The 14021-nt window shown below is 38.9% G+C and overlaps 1 pseudogene; it reads right to left on the bottom strand.

The window, feature by feature from the left end:
- Nucleotides 1-8210: 8210 nt before the first annotated feature.
- LOC102828839 overlaps nt 8211-14021 on the bottom strand; it is a 10035-nt pseudogene continuing 4224 nt past the window's right edge.

Here is a 14021-nt window from a genome sequence, read left to right as displayed (position 1 = left end):
TTATTCAGGAATAATTTAAATGTAGAAAACCACATCTAAATAAGTATGTTGGTGGTGTTGTTACATGTTAAGTTGGTTCCGATCCATAGTCACCCTGTACAGGTTTCCGAGGAGACTAAGTCTGAACAGCCAACCTTGCAGTTCAAACCGAACTTGTAGTCAAGTGCTTATCTACAGCGCCACACCAGGACTCCTAAACAAGTATATTGAAATAAAGTAAATAAGTAAATAAATAGTAGATAATAAGAGCCAGGTTTCTCACTATCAGAGAAAGAAATGAGAAAAGCAAGAATGGAAGGCAGGAATGAACCCTGTGGTACTGGATTAGAGTCAGAGATAGCAATATGATCTGATTTTCAAAAAGATGGGGAAAACATATATAAATAAAATAACTGCATGAATAAACAGGGAGAAGGGATAAATCTTACAGAAAAATTCCAGATGACATATGTAGTGCTCTCCCTACTAGGTTTCTTCATCCTTGATTGTGGACTGAACTTAGTGACTCACTTGCAAAGAACAAAAAATGAAAATGGAAAAACAGTAACTTTCCAGGGGGAGAAGCATGGCCAACGTCATCTTAACCAAGTGGCCCAGGTTAACATCACCAGTCACAAGTCATGTGGATATCATGTACCTCTGTTATGATGTGATAAGAAGGGCACTTTATCTCTGCACTATTCTTCCCCCAAGGAGTCCTGGTGTGGCGCTATAGAATAAGCACTAGACTGTTAGCTGAAAAATTGGCAGTTCAAACCCACCAGCCCTACTTGGAAACCCTATACAGGGTCCCTGTGAGTCGAACAAACTTGACAGTACTTGACAATAAAATTCTTTCCCCAAACTTATAACCTGAATCATGAAAAGCATTAAATAAACCCAAACTAAGGGATATTCGATGAACTAGCTGACTTGTTCTCGTCAAAATCATCAAGGCCATAAAAACCAAAGGCTGTGAAACTGTCACAGCAGAGAAGACACTAAAGAGAAATGAAAAGTGCAAGGTGAGATCTTGGACTGGATCCTGGAATGGTAAAATGGGCATCAGTAGAATAACTGAAGAAATATGAATGAAGTCAGCACTTCAATTCATAGTGTTGCACCAAAGCTCATGGTTAGTTTTGATAAATGTACCATGATTATATAAGATGATGTTGTTGTTGTTAAGTGCCGTCGAGTCAGTTCCAACCCATAGCGGCCCTGTATAGGGTTTCTGACGAATGGCTGGTGAGCTTCAACTGCCGACCTTGCAATTCAAACTGACTTTGCAGTCCAGCGCATTAGCCCACAGCATATAACTTACATGACTCCATATAAGATGTTAACACTAGGCAAAACTGGGCGAGGGGTATACAGGAACACTATACCATCTTTGTAACTTTCCTATAATTTAAAATTGTTGTTGTGGTTATGTGCTGTGGAGCCGGTTCTGACTCACAGCGACCCTGTACAGGGTTTCCAAGGCTGTAAATCTTTACGGGAGCAGAAAGCCTCATCTTTCTCTCACGGAACAGCGGCAGTTTCAAACTGCTTACCTTGCAGTTCACAGCCCAATTCGTAACCACTACACTACCTACTCCTACATAAAATGTGTATTAAAAATTTTTTTTATATCGTAAGTACTTAGGCATTAATTATATCTTACAGTTTTTACCTTACACATCTTTTAAGAGTTCTTCTGTATTTATTTGATATTTACTATGAAAACAATCAGAATTTGATGCTCCTTCTACAGTAATGTCATTCTCCTTCTCTTACATTCCAACATGCTTCTAAAATGGGACAGAAAAAGAAAAAAAAAAGAACAGCATGTATGATTAAGGGAAGACCCAGAACATGCTAGTGAAGGCCATCTGAGTAGTGTACCTCAGTGAAAATGTGATGAGAAAATTACACATGATGGTATACATCCTGTCACACTCTAAGAGCTTTCTATTCTCAGGTGTGGTCAACATCTCCTGGGGTCTTGTTAAAAATGCAGACTCTTCATTTTCATTACACACCTATAGATCCCAAATCTGTATTTTAATGGGATAAACAGGTGCTTCATATGAACATAGAGTCTGAGGAGCAAACAGACACTCATTCATTCAACAGCTGCTGAGTACTTATTTTGTGCCAGAGAATACCACATACTCGGAGTCTAAAGCAGTGCTATTCATTCAGTCTCTGCTAGGACCTTCATGTTGTTGTTAAATGCCATTGAATTGGTTCTGACTTAAAGTGACCCTGTACAGTTTCTGAGAAGTGGCTGGTGGGTTCAAACCACTGACCTTGTGGTTAGCAGTCCAGTGCTAATGCTACAGTACCACATCAGGACTCCAGGACCTTCATAGGCATGAAATTCTCAAGTCCTACTTCAAATCTCCAGACTCAGAATCTCTGGGAATTGGGCTTAGAAATCTATTTTAACAAGTCTGCCAGGTAATTCTCATGCATTCAAAAGTTTGAGAACAACTGCCTAAAAGAAGTGGATTTCAAACTCTGTGCACTACAATTACCAAAATATCTTAAAACACACACATACACACCAAACCAATGTACAGGCTTATCCCAGACCAGTTAAACCCCAATCTTGGGAGTAGGACTCTAGCAACAATGTTTTTAAAAAGAACCTCAAGTGATTCTAATATGCTGCCAAGTTTGTGAATTACTGCTCTTGAACACAACCAGCCAGAGTCCCTGTGAAAACACAGGGTACGTGAATGCTCACCGGCATACAACTATGGAGTTAAATACCTATTTCTCTGGCTGGGTTCAAAACCTCTCTTTTTAATAGCTAATTCGCTGAAAAGAGCTCTGCTTGATCTCCAAATCCTGCAGGTCTGTAAGATATCATTTTTCACACTGTGGTGTTTATTAAAATATGACTAGCTTTCTGATTTTACAAAGCATGCTACCTCTAATCTACTTCTTGTACTTGATAACCTGCGGAATGAATTGTTAACCAGTTGCTTCACTCCTCACACCTCTTTCACATCCCTCATCCACAGCACCAGGCCACCACTCCTGGGTAAACAAAGCCACCGACTGAGTATCTCACAACAGATGACCAGAGTTCACAGAGCTGATCCTACTGCACTGATATGAACCTGTTAGTGAAGGCCCCTCATGTCCTTTTCTTAGTGTTCCCAAAGTCTAGTGGCCACCATGACCTCAGTTGGGAGAAGAAGCATCTTGTTTCTTGGTCAACAATGTTCCTTTCCCATGGAAAGATTTTTTGTAATCTGATTACTTCGGCGGTTCTCATGCTAATCCACAAATGCCTCTTTAATCCTCTCAGAACCGAAATAGGATAGTGTTAGTACTAAATTTGCTCTGGTAGAAATAGGCAAGTCTGAGGAATCAACTCTGAAAGAGGTTTGTTTTGTGAATCAGAGTTGCTTTAATGTCTCAGGTGAACGCAGTTAAATGTATGCTTGTGTTGAAGGCAGCCAAGTTTGTGCACATATGCTATGTAGTCCATCCTGATGATGTAATTCTAATGAGACTGCATGTCAAATGTTTGCAACTGCTGGGTAGACCTAGTAGAAAGAAGGATGATAAAATTATGGTAAGTGTGTGCTTAGGGAAGTATGAAGTTGCCATTTCCACCCAAAGCTCACTTAGTTGGGTAGACTCCAGCACCTTACCGTTTGGACCACTCAATCTATTGATTTAGTTGTTATCTAGGGACAAAGCTAGGCTTAGACCACCCAATCTACTGATTTAGTTGTTACCTAGGGACAAAGCTAGGTTGCCTTAGGCCGACTATGACAAAACAAAAAGCAAACAAGAACAAATGAGTCAAATGAGTCTGAAATATTAACTTGTTCCAAGCTTTTTCATGTTTCATAGTCAGACCAGAATGGTTTGAAATCTCCTATTTACAACAACTATTCAGATAAGGAGATAAGGAATGGATTCCCTAGCTCCCTTCCCGCTCGCCCCCCCACCCCCAACTAGTCTTCAAACCCTGATTAGCCAGCTTTTATATATGACATTTAGAGCCCTGGGTCTGCCCCCAAGGTAAAGCTCACAAGCCTAGCTCAGATGGTATGTTCCTAAGGCCTGTGCTGATGTTGTAAGACTCGGGGTTTAAGTGACGCCAGGCCTAACTCACTCAGGCTCACGGTATTGTGGCTATTCATGCTTCCTCACAGTGAACACTCTTTTTGTCTGTCAACACCCTAAAGTGGCTTTGCCCACCAGGCAGAGCAGTTTATGAACTGAGAAATGCCAATAACGAAGGGGTTCTAAGAAGGTCAATCTGGGCACAGAATGCCATAGGCAGGGTGAGGGAAGCAGGAGTGGAAAGACATGAATACAGAAACCTTTTCCAGGGGACTGTCACATCACTGTAGGTCAAGTGGATTGTGCAAAAAAAAAGAAGGTTAGTAGTGGTAATGAAGAGGATCCAACAGATGTGAGAAATATTAGGGAGGAAAACTGGACAAGACGGATTGACATTATAAACTTTTATTGGGCTGTCTAACACCCTAGTCACCATTACAAAATAACATTTCTATGGGAAAAAAAGCTTTCAGAGTTAAGAAAACAGATTTGTAAACAAACTTTGGGGATCTGCCCAGTTTTCAGGTGGGGGATGGGGAGAGACTCTATAGAAAAGCTCTGCAATTGTATGTATCTGGTGGTCCAACTACATTTAGCTGGGGTCATTCCTTAATGACCTTGATCCCCCCCCCCCCCCCATCAACATTCCAGTCCACTCCAAATAGTAGCTATTTGAAAACTTCTCTCTTGGCCCTAGCTGTTGACCTGAATCAGTTCTGTGACGGAAACAGATTCCGTATCTCCATCTGTTTTCTCATCCTTCCCTGAAAGCTTGGAAGAACACCCGTTCTTCCTTCACTATGAACTAATGAACCCTCCATGTTCCCTGTTGCTGAGGGGCACTGGATTAAACTTTCCTCACATCCCTTAATTTCTTCCTTTCCACTGCCTCTTTCCTATCAAACATCAAGTCTCCCTTATTTTAAAAAACCCGCCCCCCCCCGAAAAAAAAAGGTCATTTTGTTCGTTATAAGACACTTGGTCATTACAGAAATATTGGAAACTAAAAAAAAGATGAAGTCTCTTCAAGAAATTATGGCAAAATGACTGGATTTCCACATGCAGAAGTTGGACATCTACCTCAGATCATACACAAAAATGGATCAACAACCGAATTATCAGAGTTAAACTAGTAAAAAGGAGTCCTGGTGGCACTGTGGATAAAGTGCTTAGCTTTAACTGATAGGCTCCCCGGGAGAAAAGACCTAGCAATTCGTTTCCATTAACACATCAGCCTAGAAAACCCTAAAAGGCAGTTCTACTCCGTTCTCTAGGGTTGCCATGAGTTGAAATTGACTCAACAACACAAACAGAACCAAAAAACTCTTAGAAGAAAACAAGGATAATCTCCAGGACCTTGTTTTGGCAGTGGATCCTTAAACATGGCAACAAAAGAAAAAAACAGATAAACTGGATTTCATCAAAATAAAAAAAATACTGATTTGTATACCAATGTTTCATTACAGCATTATTCACAATAGTCAAAAGGTAGAAACAATCTAAATGCTCAACAGATGAACAGGTAAACAAAATGTGGTACATATATGCTATGGGATATAGGTAGTACTGGAGTTACCATTGAGATCCATTGTTAAGTGTGTCTTTCAGCCAAATTTTTAGATAAGCCAGAACAGGTGTATATGATTCTTCTTGTTGTTAAGTGCTGTTGAGTCAGTTCTGACTCAGTGATCATGTATAGGGTTCCCAAGAAGCAGTTGGTGGATTTCAACCATTGGCCTTGTGGTTCAAACCTACCCTGAAGTCCAGTGCTTATCCTATACCACCATACCAGGTTCTTATTTAGCCTTATATTAGTGCAAAAAAAAAAAGGCTTTAAACCTTTTCAGTGATGTAAAAGCTGCATGTTCTCTAAGTATAAGTGATTCTGGTGAAGAGTCTGTTGTGAGTCCAGATTGGTTCAATCGTTTCTAAGTAAGGGCAAATTTACATAACATTAAAGGGCTAGTATGAGTTGTCCCTGTGTCAGATGCTTGTAACACTGGGAATTACTGTATTAGTGAGCCAACAGAAGAAATGAACTCTTGATACATGTTATATATAATACGGATGGAGCTTGAAAATATGGGGAGTGAAATAACTCAATCATAAAGGACAAATATTATGACCTCATTTATAAAAAAAGATAAACCAAAGTTTATTATTGGTTACCAGGGATGGGGAGATGGGTAAGAGGGAGGTTATATAGTGATGGAAGAATATTAAGGGTAGGGTTGCATAACCAATTACTGTAATATTGTAATTGATGTCAATAAATTATATACCTGCAAAAAGTTAGTTGGCAGAAATTGTATGACAGATATATTTATGATAACAACAACAACAACAAACACGCTGCTGAGACTGTTATGTACAAATAAAAACCATGGAATTTGGTTCCTTGGTTTGGAGGTTTAGGGTTAGGGTTTCACAGGCTATGCTAGTTCATTGGCCAAGTAACACATTCTCTTCCATCTCCTAGTTCGTTTCTTAGTGCATGGGTCTTAAATGCTTGCAAGTGACCATCCAAGGATAATAACTGGTCTCCATTTGCCTAAAGCAACAGAGAAAGGACAGTCAGGAATAGGAGGAGGATATGAAATGACTGGCTAATTGTCTCCATGAACAACTGTCTCCTTTGCTTTGAGGCCAGAAGAACTGGATGGTGCCTGGCTACCACTGTTGTTGTTAAGTGCTGTCCAAATCAGTTCTAACTCATAGCAACCTTTTACAGAGTTCCCAAGGAGCAACAGGTAGGCTTGAACTACCAACCTTTTGGTTAGCAGTCCAGTGCTGATCCTATAGAGCCATACCACTCTTGACCACCATTGTTGTTATGGATGTTAAATGCCATCAATTAGGTCTGACTCATAGCAACCTTTTACAGAGTTCCCAAGGAGCAACTGGCTGGCTTGAACCACCAATTGCCATACTACTCCTGGCTACCATTGTTGTTGTTAAGTGCCATCGAGTTAGTTCTGACTCACAGCGACCCTATATAGAGTTTCTGTGGAGTAGTTCGTGAACTTGAACTGCTAATCAGCAGTGGACTGCTAACCAGAAGGTTGTGGTTCAAACCAACCTTGCAGTCCAGCGCATTAACCTACACAACGCCAAGACTCCTGGTTACCATTGTTGTTGTTGTTAAGTGCTGTTGAGTCGGTTCCGACCCATAGTGACCCTAAACAAGGTTTCTGAAGCTGTAAATCTTTACGGGAGCAGAAAGCCTCCTCTTTCTCCCGTGGAGCAGCTGGTAGTTTCTAACTGCTGACCTTGCGGTTCACAGACCGATTCGTAATCACTACACTACCAGAGCTCCTGGTTACCATTAGTGAACTATTTTTTATCAAAGATTCTTCATAGAAGAATACTGATCAAAAGGGGAGAGATTCAGAACAGGAGTTCAAATTCTCAGGGACTCCAGGCTTTCTGGAACTTCAAAGGCTGGATAAACCCTGAAATTATTGTCCAGAGATCATCCTTAAGCCAAAAAGATCCCAAAATCTTCTTAAAACCAGCAGTTTAGCTAAACTAGTAAAAAAATGTGTCCCTTAAGTGACAACAGCAACACAAAAGATTAGATGGGAACCTCAGAGGACCGTGGGGAAGAACTCAGAAAAGGAAGGTGAGAATGAGAAGGGTGGCACACCTAGAAAAATGTCATCAGTGTCACTGAACTTACATGTAGAAATGGTTGAATTGGTCTATGTTGTGCTGTGTATATCCTTAACAACAAAAACATTTTTAATGAAAAGTTAAAATTTAAAAATACTTTTGTGCATCAAAGCACAGAATCAAGAAAGTGATGACAACTTACAAAATGGAAGAAAATATTTGGAAATCATATATCTAATAAGGGTTTGATATTAAAAAAATATAAAGAACTCTTACAACTCAACAAAAAGACAAACTAATCAAAAATGAGTGAAGTGGTTACAATTACTGAATGTTTTTATCAATCAAAAGGGAGAAAATGCAGAATAGATTCTGCCCCCCCAAACATAGCTTATTTTATTATAAAGGATCATCATCATCATTTACTGTTTCATAGAGTTTCAAACTGTTTTAACAGTCAGCAACAGATACAATAATAATGGCAATTTCACTGTTGAGCAATGAAAGAGAAATCAAACTTAAGCAGAGACATAAAAATAAAAGATTCATTTCTTATCTTGACACTGTTTCTTTTCACTAGCTTCTTCTATATCAAAGGTGAACGGTTTGTCATAACCCATTAGCTGGTTAAAGTCTTGAGGGTTTGGAAAGAGCACTGGATTAACTAATAATGATTTTGTTTTAGCATAAAATGTGGTAAATACATGTGTGCTTTCTGGAATCCTCCCTTTCTGGTGGAACACTGTATTTGTTTCTGAAAGCACAACATTGTAAGTAATGGCTTTTTTTAAGTGTCTGTTTTGGCCTCATGATACAGTTGAACATAGCCTTTTGTAACAAAGAGTGATCATTGTAAAGCTTCCTCAGATGCCATAAAATAAGATCTGCAAAGGCAGACTTCTAGATACAATAGTGCTTTGTACAAAAATATGTGGTAAAAAAACAAGAGTGATTGACGACAGTTGTAGAGTTAAGAGAAACACTTCACACCGAATATTGTTCGGACTTGATTCCCAGTATAAATCAGTCTTCCATCTTCTGATTTTTCAAGTTGTCTGTGTAAGCATCGGACACATCTTTCCCAACAAAGAAACCGCTGGAGGTGGCCAGCCAGAAAGGGGTGGGGGAGTCACAGCCCATGGGCTGCTGAATGCCAGAAGCAGCATTCCGCATGTGACAAGTGGCTGGAAAATGTAGCCACCACAAGAAAATAAATAATGAAGGTTAGAGCAGAAGTAAATGAAATAATAAATGAAATAGAAACAGAAAAAATGATACAAGGAATCAAGACAAGAAGTTGGTGCTCTGAAAAGATTAATAAAATCAACAAACCATTGGCAAATCTAACAAAAGAAGGTAAATATGCAAATAACACGAATAAGAAATGATACAGAGACATCACAACAGAACCAAAGGAAATAAAAGGGAATAACTTTATACTATAAAGAACTGTGTGGGCTAATGTGTCAGACTGAAGTCATTTGAACTGCAAGGTAGGAGGTTCAAGTTCACCAGCTGCTCCTTGGAAACCCTATATAGAGTCACTATATAGGAATCAACTTGACGGCACTTAACAACAACAATATAAAGAACTGTACTTCAACAAACTTGAAATTCTAGAAGAAATGGGCAAATTTCTAGAAACACATGACTTACCTAGACTAACACGGATGGAAGTAGAAAACTTGAACAGACCTATAACAAAAGATATACTGCATTAGGCAAACCTTGCACAAAACCTCTTTAAAGTGTTCAACAGCAAAGATGTCTGTTTTGAGGGCTGAGGTGCGCCCAACCCAAACCCTGGTAATTTCAGTATTCTCATATGCATGTGCAAGTTGAACAGTGAATAAGAATTGATGCATTGGACACCATATGGTGTTGGAATAGAATATTGAAAGTACCATGGACTGCGAAGAACAAACAGATCTGTATTGGAAGAAGTACTGCCAGAATGCTCCTTAGAGGCCAGAATGGCAAAACTTTGGGTCTCTCATACTTCAGACATATTATCAAGAGGGATACCACTCTTGGTAAAGTAGAGAGTCAGGGAGGAAGACCATCAACAAAATGGATTGGCACAATGGCAGCAACAATGGGCTCAAGCTTAACAATGATAGCAACGTTAGCTGTGAATTGGAAAAGACTCAAGGGCACCTAACAACAACATAACAAAAGAAATTGATCAAGTCACTAAAAGACTCCCAACTACAAAAAAATCCAGGCCCAGATGGCTACTCTGATGAATGCTACCAAACATTCAAGAGAGGAGTTGGTACTAACCCTACTCAAAACTATTCTAGAATATAGAAGGAAAACTCCTGAATGCATTTTTTTTTTAATTTAAGGTTTTTATTATGGATTGAGTGAAAGTTTACATTGCACATCATCAGTTTCACATTCAACCATTCATATAACTTGTTTCATTACATTGATTATACTCCCCTCCACATATCATCAGTTAAAAGTATTTCTCTCTATCCACTTTAGCTTTTTAAAAAACACCCAAACAAAAAAACCCACTCAGGCATATATAATAATTTACATCTCCAAAGGGCACATTCTGCAAATCTGCTCCTGGCCACCAGTTCTTAGTCCTTAGTCCTCAGCCACTTCCCCTCTCCATGCCCCCATCTCTGCCTCCATCTCTGGTGTTCCTGCTTCTCTAGATAAGATCCCACACTCTGCTTGTGCGCTTCTCTCTTGATGGTCCTAGGGTCCTCTGTTTCTGGACTGTAAGATTAACCACTCCTCTTTTTTTGTTACAGCATTTCTACCTTTACAATTGTGACAGTCGTGATTAGTCATGATAACAGTTATTCACTATTGAATCTTACGAATCTTATCCCCATCTCATTTCACCAGACCCATCTAGGCATGATAATAGATATTCATCCTGAATGCATTTTATGAAGCAAGCATAGCCCTGATATAAAACCAGGCAAAGACATCACTAAAATAAAGTTATATACCAACATCCCTCATGAACATAGATGTGAAAATTCTCAACAGAATCCAACAACAACAACAACAACAAAACAACCATCATGACCAAGTGGGACTCATACCAGGTATTCATAGATGGTTCAATATTAGAAAAACAATGTAATCCACCACCTAACTAAAAAAGGAAAAGAAACCACATGAACACATCAATTGAAGAAGAAAAAGCATTTGACAAAATCCAATACTCACTCCTGATAAAAAAACAAAAACAAAACCCAACAACGAACAAAATAGATATAGAAGGAACTGTTCTCAATGTAAGGGCATCTAAACCAACAGCCAACATCACTCTCAATGGGGAGAAACTGAAAGTACTCCCCTTGAAAACAGGAACCAGACAAGGATGTCCTTTATCACCACTCCTATGCAATAATATTGCACTGGAAGTCTTAGCCAGGTGTATATGACAAGGAAAGGAAATTAAAAGCATCTAAAGAAGAAGTAAAACTCTCTATTTATAGATGCTATGATCCTATACTTAGGAAGTCCCAAAGACTCAGTAAAAAAACTGAAACTCCTTGAAAGATTTAACAACAATGTGGCAGTATACAAGATCAACATCTAAAACTCAGTTGGATTCCTTTACACTGATGAAGAGAGCTCTGAAAAGGAAATCAGGAAAACAATACTATTTACAAATGCAACTCCAAAGAAGAAATACTTAGGAATAAATCTAACCAGAGAAACAAAAAGACCTATGCAAAGAAAATTATAAAACATTATTACAAGAAACCAGAAGAGACCTACAAAAATGGAAGAATATACCAGGCTCATGGATAGCAGACTTAACACTGAAAACGTCAACACTACCCAAGCAATCTATAGATATTAGTATTTCATTATATCTATAGATATAATGGAGTTCTGGTGTGGTGCTGTGGGTTAATGTGCTGGACTGCACTGTTGGTTTAAGCTGCAAGGTTGGCAGTTCAAACTCACCAGCCACCAACCACTCCTCGGAAATCCTATACAGGGTCACTATGAGTCGGAATCGACTCCACAATACCAATCCTGATTCCAAAATCATTCTTTAGAGACGGAAAAACAAATCATTAACTTTAATTTGGAAAGAAAGAGAGCCAGAATAAACAAAATATTATGGAAAAATAGAACAAAGTAAGCATCTTACTTCCCAATCTTAAAACCTACTACATAGACACAGCAGTCAAACATTGTACCTGGCACTGGTACAATGAAAGGCACATCAATCAGTGAACAGAATTGAAAATTTAGACATAAATCCATTCAACTAGAGTCAGTTGGTTGTCGGCAAAGGGTCAAAATACATGAAATGGGTCAGAGATAGTCTCTTCAACAAATGGCGCTGGCAAAACTGGAAATTCATTGACAGAAGAATGAAACAAGACCCATATTTCACACCAGATACAAAAACAAATTCAATGTGGATTAAAGACCTAAATGTGAAACCTAGAACTATAAAGATCACGAATCAAAACACAGAGACAAGCTTAGGGGACTAATACATGGCACTAATACACTGTCAAACATGATTGACAACAAGCAAACAGCAGAAGACAAAGCAAATGACTGGAATCTCCTACAAATTAGACACTTAGGTGCATCAAAAGGTTTCACATTAAGAGTAAAAGAGAACCCAAAGACTGGGAAAATTTGGGGGCAATGATAATATTAGACAAGGGCTATATCTCCAAAATCTATAGAACACTTCAACAAGACAAATAATCCAATTTTAAAATGGACAGACGACACAAACAGACACTTCACTAAGGAAGATAATCAAGTGTCCGACAAACATTAAGAGATGCTCAAAATCATTAGTCATTAGAGACATGTGGTAGTGAGATATCACTCTACCACAGCACTGATAACAAAAGTCAGAAAAACAGAAAACAACAAATGCAGATGAGGTGTACAGAGACCGGGATATTCCTATATTGCTGCTGGGACTGTAAAATTGTGCAACCACTGTGGAAAACAGTATGGCGCTTTCTCCAAAAGCTGCAAATACCATATGACCCAGCAATCCCTCTACTTGGTATATATCCTCAAGAAATGAAGCTGTGTCACAAATACATATATGCACACCCATGTTCACCAAAGAACTATTCAAAATAGCAAAGAGGCAGACACGGTCTAAATGCCCATTAACAGAAGAAAGGTTAACCAAACTCTGGAACATACACATATATACACAACACTGAAGAATATTGATGAATCTGTGAAACATCCCACAACCTGGATGAACCTGGAAGACATTATTATGCTGAGTGAAATCAGTCACAAAAGGACAAATATTGTATGAGACCACTGGTGTAGAAAGATAAGAGAAGGGTTTCTTACTAAAAAAGAATTATTTGATGGTTACCAGGGTGAGAGGGAAGGGAAAATTATTCAGTGGGTAGAAGGAAGATACATGTTAACTAGGGTGATGGGGAAAGCAGAGTACAGGAAGGAGGCTGACACAGAAAAGATGAAGGTATTGGAAGACACAGGGAGGAGGACAAGAGTTTAGGTGAATAGAGGAAAATATTGTTAACTGATAGGACTTGGAAGAGATTGAGATTGTACTGTCTCAAAGTGTGAGATTTGTTGAATGTGGTACTGATGATCTGTTCTGTAAACCTTCACTCAATTCACAAAAAAAGTTAAAAAGAAAAAACAATTAGCTAAAAGGTAGGGACAACCCAAGTGTCCATCAGCAGATGAATGGATAAATAAAATGTCCTGGTGTGGCGCTGTAGACTAACTACTGGACTGCTAACCTGTAATATCAGCATTTCAAATCCACCAGCCAGTCCTCAGAGACCCTACACAGGGTCACTAAGAGTCAGAACCAATTCAACAGCACTTAACAAAAACATGTAAGTTAAAACCTGCCAAAGCCAGACCTAAGCAAGGTGGAAACCTATCAGAAAAGGAAAACTCAAATATTTTCCATTAATAGAGAGCAATAGAAAAGTTGGCGACTACACCCTGTCAAAGGTGGAAAAGTCACAAGATTTAGAAATACAAGATAGTCCCATTGAGTTCTGGCTCTCACAGGTTTCACTGTATGTACAATGGAATACTATCTAGTCATAATGAAAAAGTTCTGATATATGCTGGGACATGGAAGAAAGCATTATGCTGACTCAAGTAAATTAGCTATAAAATGACAAATATTGTTTGACCCTATTTATATGAAATATCTAGAATATGCAAATGTATAGAGACAAACCAATAGATCTGTTTTGGAAGAAGTGCAGCCAGAGTGCTCCTTGGAGGTCAGGATGGCTAAGCTTCATCTCTCATACTTTGGACATATTGTCAGGAGAGAACAGTCGCTGGAGAAGGATGTCATGCTGGGTAAGATGGAGGATCAGAGAAAG

This window comes from Chrysochloris asiatica, unplaced genomic scaffold (assembly GCF_000296735.1).
Source record: "Chrysochloris asiatica unplaced genomic scaffold, ChrAsi1.0 scaffold00130, whole genome shotgun sequence".
NCBI classification, from domain to species: Eukaryota; Metazoa; Chordata; class Mammalia; order Afrosoricida; family Chrysochloridae; genus Chrysochloris; species Chrysochloris asiatica.
The sequence above is the reverse complement of the archived record's forward strand: the minus strand, read 5'-3'. Positions and strand labels throughout refer to the sequence as shown.